General features: G+C 36.0%; 1 pseudogene; it reads right to left on the bottom strand.

Moving 5' to 3' along the window:
• Positions 1-3221: 3221 nt before the first annotated feature.
• On the bottom strand, positions 3222-4947 carry LOC122893498 (annotated as a pseudogene).
• Positions 4948-8764: the final 3817 nt, after the last annotated feature.

The following is an 8764-nucleotide window of genomic DNA, read 5'->3' on the forward strand; positions in this document are numbered from 1 at the left end:
TTGGGTTTCTTGAAATTATAGCAGGCTTTTCTTATTTAAATAGCACTCCTTTAAAATCAATATACAGAGACAAATTTCACGTTGAGTATCTTCATTAAAAAAGATTGGCTAATTTGCATAAAAACACTGGTACCTATATAGACTTCCTTATTCATTTGTTTTTTATTTTCTTAAGTGAAAAATCTTAGGATGGACCCACTTAAAAACTCGGTTTGTTTGTGGGGCACCTTGGTGGCTCAACTGGTTAAGCATTTGGCTCTTGGTTCTGCTCAGGTCATGACCTTAGGATCCTGGGATCCAGCCCCACATAGGGCTCTGCACTCAATGGGGAGTCTGTTTGCGATTCTCTCTCCCTCCCCTTGTGCCCCCAGTTCACTCTCTCTCTCTTAAGTAAGTAAATCAGTCTTCAAAATAAAACAAACAAACAAACAAAAAAACTTGGTTTGTTCTGAATGCCAAGAGTGTTAAATTTATTACAAATTTTATGTGTATAATTTTCATATTCTTTAAGATTTCCTAAGAATATGGGAAATGAGTACTCAAAAATATTTTACTTTTAGAAGAACTTTTTGATTTTAAGAAATTAGCCATTTATTTTATTGGAATATGTTGTTTATTGGATATATTGGAATATAAAGTTATATACCAACTACTTATTCTCTCCGTGGTTCTGTTGACTTATATCTTATATCTTGACTTATATCTTCTCTATTATATTGACTGTATTAACTTTCCATTCCTGAGAAAAATACGGATTTCAAGTCCATAAAATGAAAAATACACTCATGTATACATACATGCACACACCGCCCCCATCATTCTAAAATGTATTAAATATATTATAAATAGCATGCAAAAAAACACTGTTGCTTAATGCCATGACGTGTTAACTCTTCCTTTGTGTTGGAAATCATGGAGTAGTTAGTAGGTATTATCTTCCCAATCCCATTAACCATAGTTATATAGAGATGTGGCAATGGGAAAAAAAAAAAAAAAAAAAGTCACCTGGAATTCTATAATGCACAACTGAAATGGGTACATGAAAGATAAAATACTAAGCTTCACTGGGAGTTCCTGTTTTTCATCATTTATTTTCCTATGTCCTAATTTTTTGTAACCTCTTAAGCAGAGATACTTTATCATCTGATTATGTTTATTGAAAACTTTGAATTATTAACCATCTGAGTTTTAAAGGGAGACCTCACAAAGCAGCTTACACATAATTTGGCTGTCTAGTTTATTTTTCCTTTTATTATTTTTTATAGAGATATTTTCTTTATTTTTTCCTCCATTTACAGGTGCAGAATTAAAGAACACGTTCTCTCACTATATTATTGATGCACTTAAGTGGAGTGTTCCAAAGCATGTAATTACCGTGTAGGCTTATGGCCCTGAAGTAGCCGGGGATAGTGGTGCTGCATATCCATGATTTGAAGGACATACAGTGATGATTATAGAGGCAGTACTCTGCATCCATTCTAGCCCTTTTGTGTTTAGCTGGTTGTCATGGCAAATAATTGGATAGAATTTAAGCCACTTTCTTCCAAGTGGGAAATTCATAATTTTACCCTTCACCTAATTTTGTAGATACTTTTAAAGAATCTTAAAGTTTCTACAGGAATGACGTCGAGCAGTGTGGGAAAAATTTTTCACAGAGAGTGGACACTTCAGATATTAGACATCTTCTGTTTCAGGGGGTAACGAAGTCAATTTTCATGTGCATCAATTTGCTTTATTTTCTTATAACTAAGCCAAAGACTTGGAGCTTCTTTGATAAAATGAGCCTGATGGAGTTGACATTGACAGCTTCTGAGAGAAATGGAAAAACAGTTAAAAAAAATTCTTACGACATTTTAGCTAAAAGAACATTTTACCTAGAGTGGGATCTGGGAAAGGAATAGAGTCGTTTCAAAAAACAGCTGGTGGAGATTGTAAATAGAAATTTTAAGTTAATAGTGTGGTAGTATTGCCTTGAGATGGAAAGTCAGGATTAATTGACCCAAAGGACATTTAAGTCAAGTAATAATGTTGTATTTCTTTCATTTCATTACTTCCTGTGTTACTTGTATAATATGGAAATGTATACTTATTATATCCCTTTAATTGTAAAATATAGTTATAAAACCGTAGAAAATTTAGAATTGAAAATTTAGAATTAAATACTATTTGTGATTAGTTCAGTTATTCCCTGAGAGGTACTAATTTTTCAGTCAGTCTTTATTTAACGGTGCCCTCTGTCAGCCATTGAGAATAATGTAATAAACCGATTTTTAAAAGGAGCAAACAAATAAAAACACTCCTACCCTCAAGATGTTTACATGCTAGGGCATCTGGGTGGCTCAGTTGGTTAAGCATCTGCCTTCAGCTCAGGTCATGATCCCAGGATCCTGGGATTGAGTCCCATATTGGGCTCTCTGCTCTGCGGGGAGCCTTCTTCTCCCTCTGCTGCTTTCCTTGTTTGTGCTCTCTTTCTCTCTGTCAAATAAATAAATAAATATATTTTTTTTAAAAAAGATGTTTACATTCTAGAAAGAATTTCAAAATATGAAAGATGATGCCAAAGAGATCGGTGGCCACTTCATACAGATGATTGTATACCACACTGGGATCCAAGTCTAAGTTCACAACACTGTCATTCTTTAGACAGAAAGGCCCCTATGTCAAAGTTATTTACTGTTTAACTGCAGTGTTGCTTAAGCTGTTTTATACTTAGAAGTACAGAAACGGCAAATTGCTTAGTGGAGTGCACACATAGAAGTAGTGTAGAATCCTGGAGGATAGGAGGTGCTCCTTTAAGACTAAAGTTCCTATTTGAGCTCAGAATCATTTACTTCTTAGTCAAGCTAAGAGGAATTTAATGAGGAATTGAGAAAATGTATAAACAAAGTGAAAGAAAGGTATAACAGTGGGGAAAGATGAGACAGTGGTGAAGAAAAGAGATGACTTTGCAGTACAGACGTCCTTGGAGATATTTCAGGCTTGCTTCCAGACCACTGCAATAAAGGGAATACCACAATAAAGCAAGTCAAATGATTTTTTAAGTTTACCAGTTATAATTTAAAGTTGTCTTTATGCTACAGTTTTTATATAAAAGTTATATTTATACTATTGTTTTTAAGTGTGCAAAAGCATTATATCTTAAAAAAAATACATGCCTTAATTTAAAAATACTTTGTTGCTAATACACGTTAAGCATCATCTGAATTTTCAGTGAGTCATGATCATTTTGTTGGCAGAGGGTCTTGCCTCAAAGCCCATGGCTGCTGACTGATCAAGGTGGTGGGTCCTGAACATTGGGGTGGCTGTGGCAATTGTTTAAAATAAGACAACCATGAAGTTCACCACTTTGATTCTTCCTTTTGTGAACACTCTCTGAAGTGTGGGATGGTGTTTGACAGCATTTACCCACAGTAGAACCTGTTTCAAAATTGGATTCAATTTTTCTCAAATCTTGCTGCTGATTTACCAACTAAGTATATGCAATATTCTACATGCTTTGGCATCATTTCAGGAATCTTTACAACATCTGTAACAGGAGTAGATTCCATCTCAAGAAACCATTTTCTTTGCTCCTCCATAAGAAGCACCTCTTCATCTGTGAAAGTTTTATCATGAGATTGTGACAATTCACTAACATCGTTAAGTTCAACTTCTAATTCTAGTTCTCGTACTATTTTGATATTTCTAATCTGCAGTTACTTTCTCCATTGAAGTGTTGAACCCCTTGACGTCATCTAGGAGAGCTGGAATGAAATTCTTCTGAACTGTTTATGTTGATATTTTGACCTCTTCCCATGAATCATGAATGTTCTTTATAGCACCTATACTGGCCGAACCTTTCCAGAAGGTTTTCAGCTGAGTTTGCCCAGATCCATCAGAGGGATTACTGTGACTGATGTAGACTTATGGAATATATTTCTTAAATAATAATACTTGAGGGTTAAAATTACTCCTTGATCCATGGGCTAAAGAATAGATGTTGTGTTAGCAGGCATGAAGACAACCTTCATCTTGTACATCTCCATCAGAGCTCCTGGGTGACCAGGTGCACTGTAAGTGAGCAGTGATACTTTGAAAGGAATCTTTGTTTTCTGAGGAGTAATTCTCAACAGGGGCTTAAAATACCCCGTAAACCATGTAAACAGATGTGCTGTCATCCAAGCTTTGTTGTTCCATTTATAACCACAGGCAGATTAAATTTAGCATAATTCTTAAGGGCCCTAGGATTTTCAGATGGTAAATGTGTGTTGACTTCAACTTGAAGTCACCAGCTGCTTCAGCCCCTAACAAGAGGGTCAGCTTGTCCTCTGAAGCTTTGAAGCCAGATATGGACTTCCTTTCTCCAGATAGGAAAGTCCTAGATGGCACCTTCTTGAAATAGAAGATTGTTTCCTCTACACAGAAAGTCTGCTGCTGAGTGGAGCCATCTTTGTTAATGAACTTCACTAGATCTTCTGGCAAACTTGCTGCAGCTTCCACATCAGCATTTGCGGCCGCACCTTGCACTTTGATGTTCTGGAGATGGCTTCTTCCCTTAAACCTCAGGAACCAACCTCTGCTGGCTTCGGACTCTTCTGCAGCTTCCTCGCCTTTCTCAGGCTTCATTCAATTAAAAAGAGTCAGGGCTTTGCTCTGGATTAGGCTTCGGCTTAAGGGAATGTTGTAGCTTGAACTCTCTCCAGACCACTAAAGCTTTCTCCGTATCAGCAATAAGGCTGTTTTGCTTTCTTATCGCTTGTGTGTTTACTGTAGTAGCACTTTTAATTTCCTTCAAAAACTTTCCTTTGCATTTACAACTTGACTGTTTGGCTATCGTAAGGGGCCTCTTAGATTTCAGCCTATCTCAGCTTTCTCTGTGCCTGCCTGACTAAGCTTAACTGTTTCTAGCTTTTGATTTCAAGTGAAAAACATGCGACTCTTTCTTTTACTTGAACACTTAGAGGCCATGGTAAGGTTATGAACAGGCCTGATTTCAATATTATTTTGTCTCAGAGAACAGCAAGGCTGAAGAGAGGGAAAGAGACAGAAGAGTTTGGTAGGTAAAGGAATCAGAACACACACATTATCAGTTAAGACTTACATGGGCACAGTCCATGGCACCTCAGAACAATTGTAATCATAACCTCAAAGCTCACTGATCACAGATCATTGTGGCAGACATAATAATAATAATAATGAGAATGTTTGAAATATTGTGAGAATTGCCAAAATGTGACAGAGACATGAAGTGAGCAAATATTTTTTGGAGAAAATATTTTTGGTGCTGACCATTTCACTCAACATAGGTTACCACAAACCTTCAATGTGTAAAAAACACAATGTATGTGAAGGACAATATACCAAGGCATGCCTGCTCTCAGTACACCTACCTTGTATCTGTAAATTTGAATTAAAGTTTTGACTTCTCTCCTGTCTCGCAAAAATCATTCATTCAACTTCAGAATACCAATGTGGAGTAGTAACTATATATATTTCACAAATGTCCAATCTCAATCATGCAATGAGTGTGGAGGGAAAAACAAAACCAAACCAAAACAAAACAAAAGCGACTAACACCATTCAAAGAAGAACTAAAATTAGATACCAGAAGTCTGGTGTTAGCCTAAAGATAACAACCAGATCATTACTACAAAGGAAGTTTTATTTTACAGTGACTAGAAGTCAGACTTACTCTGCAAATCCTAATGAGAACATATGCCAGTGTGTACTTTGTGCAGCATGGCATAGTAGAAGCAAATGCCACAAGCTAGGAAATCTCTCCCTTCACCAAATTCTTAGTTATTTCTAGTGACTGGCACATAAGCTGTTCCTTATTTCCTTATCAGTGTTTTGGATTTCTTTTTCTTTTTCTTTTCCTTTTCTTTTCTTTCTTTTTTTTTCTTTTTTTTTCTTTTTTTAGATTTTATTTATTTATTTTTTTGACAGAGAGTGAGAGAGCATAAGCAGGGGGAACTTCAGAGGGAAAAGGAGAAGCAGGATCCCCACTGAGCAGGGAGCGTGATGTGGGGCTCCATTCCAGGACCCTGGGATCATGACCTGAGCTGAAGGTGGATGCTTAACCAACTGAGCCACCCAGGTAGGTGTTCCAGTGTTCTGGATTTCTATTGGCTCCCACTGAGTTATTATGAAGAATAAAAATGCAACATATCAGCTGTGGGGCTCTTTGGGATCCACTAAAATAAAAGCAAAATATAATCAATAATTATAGTACTACAATTAAACATTATAAGAAAGAACAGAACTGTGAAGCAACTCACAAAAACAGTTGAGAAAATAAAAAAGTCCCTGAGAAAAAACACATAAAGTATATTTCCAACAGGAAGAAATAGAAAAACCTATTCAAAATCTTTTCTTTGCAAAGGTCTCCAGATTTTCTAATGGAGAGGATTCTTCCCAGGCAAATAAAGGTAAATGTAGAAAATTAAATGGCACAAACAGGAGTTTTAAACTATTGCTTTGTTCAGTTGTCTTTTAAATCAGGAGGGGAAGAGTCCAGTTACAAGAAAAGCACTATATTTATACTGTCTTTTATATTTATATACTATATTTATATTTACTATTTTATATATGTATATATACGTGTGTGTGTGTGTATGTAGTTCCCTTTGTTAGTGCTTATTATTATTTTTTTAGTGGTTTCAAATTATTGTCTAATGTTCTTTCATTCCAGCCTGAACAACTCCCTTTAATATTTCTAGGAGGACAGGTTTGCTAGCAAAGAATTCTCTATTTTTCTGTTTGTTTTTTTGTTTTTAATTTTATTTTTTAATTTCAGTGCCTTATTTTTTCCTTCCTCTTTGGAGAATAGTTCGCTGGTATCGAATTCTTATTTAGCAATTTTTTCTTTTAACACTTGGATTATGTCATGTCCCTGTCTTCTCATTTCCATGGTTTCTGATGAGAAATTGCTATTAATCTTATTGAGGATTTCTTGTAAGTTCTAAATTCCTTCTCACTGGCAGCTTCAAGATTGTGTCTTTGGCTTTCAACCATTTTATTATGATGTGTCTACGTGTCAGTCTTTTTGAGTATGTTATACTGAGTATTCATTAAAATTCTTAGATGTGTAGATTAATGTTTTCTATCAAATTTAGGAAGACTTCAAAAATTATTTCTTAAAATACTGTTTTCCTTTTCTCTGTTTCTGAGGTCTCACATTATGTGTTTGTAGATACACTTGATGGTGTAGCCCATGTCTTTGAGACAATGTTAATTTTTCCTTTCTTTTGGAAACACATTGCACAGAACTCTTATGTCCAAGAGTCCCTGAAATGTTTTCTTTCCAGGCTCTGACCATTTTATTCATTCATGTTTCTGTGGGCTTTGATTGACAGTTGGGAGTCAGGCCAAGGGACACAGACTTTTTGATCAGTCATGTTTTAAATACATTGTATAACCATTGTTCCAAGTTATCCGAGGTCATGCTTCAATGTTAGCTCTTCGGTGTTCAAATGTCAGGTCAGGGACTTCCACTGATCCACCCAACTTTGAGGTGCACTGGATTAAGACCTTTCTTTGGACCCCATCAATGTCTGCTTTATTTACTTTATTTCTTCATAACTATTTAAAGATTTGCACCTTGTTAGCTTGAATCCTTTGACTCCTTCTTTTTCTTTCCTTTGTTTTGCTGATTCTCATGAATTGTTCTAACCTTCTTTGCTATCTATTTTTTCAAAATAATTTTTCCCTTGGGAAGTAGTTTTGATCTACCTAATTAAGATCTACCCAAGTATTTTCTTTGCTTTTATTTTAACTTTACCCTGAGACTAGAGACTATAACTCAGTCTGGTCAGAATCCAGAGTCATAATTTGCCTTCACACATTTTAATTTTTATTTTAACTTTATCCATTGATACAGGACCTGAGGTTAGAGGCTGTAAGTTAGATGTGCCAGAATCCACATTTGGCCCAGCATTCTCCCTTACGCTCACTTTAGCTGTTACAGATAGCTGAATGATTGCATATTTAACTCATATCTTCTTGCCTTACATTTCTTTATGTATCTAGTGAACCAGTTTTTCAGAAGATGGATCCATCATTTCTGAATTCCACTGATAAGTTTTACTTCCATCAGCTAATCAAAACACAGCTGCAGTTCCATACCACGAGTGACCAGATGACCATTCAAAGTTTCCTCATCTCCTACCCTATTATGCATTCTCTTTCTAAACAGCATGTATTGGTGAATCAGTATCATTCTAGGGAACTTCCAATCCTGTTTCAAATATCCAAAGTCAAAGTGCAAAGTTTTAGAGAATAGTTTCCCAGACTTCCAAATCTTCCCAAGACTTCTGACACCAAAAGACAGTTTGGGGGTCCCCAAAATCACCTTACATTTTGATGATTGCTAGAAAACTTCACAGAACTGATTAAAAGCTATTGTACACACAATTATATTTTATTATAAGGAAAGGATATAAATTAAAATCGACCAAGGGAAAAGATGTACAGGACAGAGGCTAGGGGGAGTCCAAACATGAAATTCTGTTCCAGACACATCGTCTGGACATGTGTGAAAATATACATGAACTATTGCCAGCCAAGGAAGTTTACCAAAGTTTTACTGTCCAGAATTTTTATTGGGGCTTCAATATACATACATGACTGATTGATGGATTGCTCACTTGGTTGAACTCAGTCTCCAGGTCAACTGATGTCATGTGACCTAACCCTTCCTCCCTTAATCACATGGTTGATTTTCTGCTGTGGGCAGCCTCACCCTAAGATTTGGTATGGCCAGCCTCTGCTCTAAACAAAGACACTT

The sequence above is a fragment of the Neovison vison genome, chromosome 1, assembly GCF_020171115.1.
Source record: "Neovison vison isolate M4711 chromosome 1, ASM_NN_V1, whole genome shotgun sequence".
Classification (NCBI taxonomy): Eukaryota; Metazoa; Chordata; class Mammalia; order Carnivora; family Mustelidae; genus Neogale; species Neogale vison.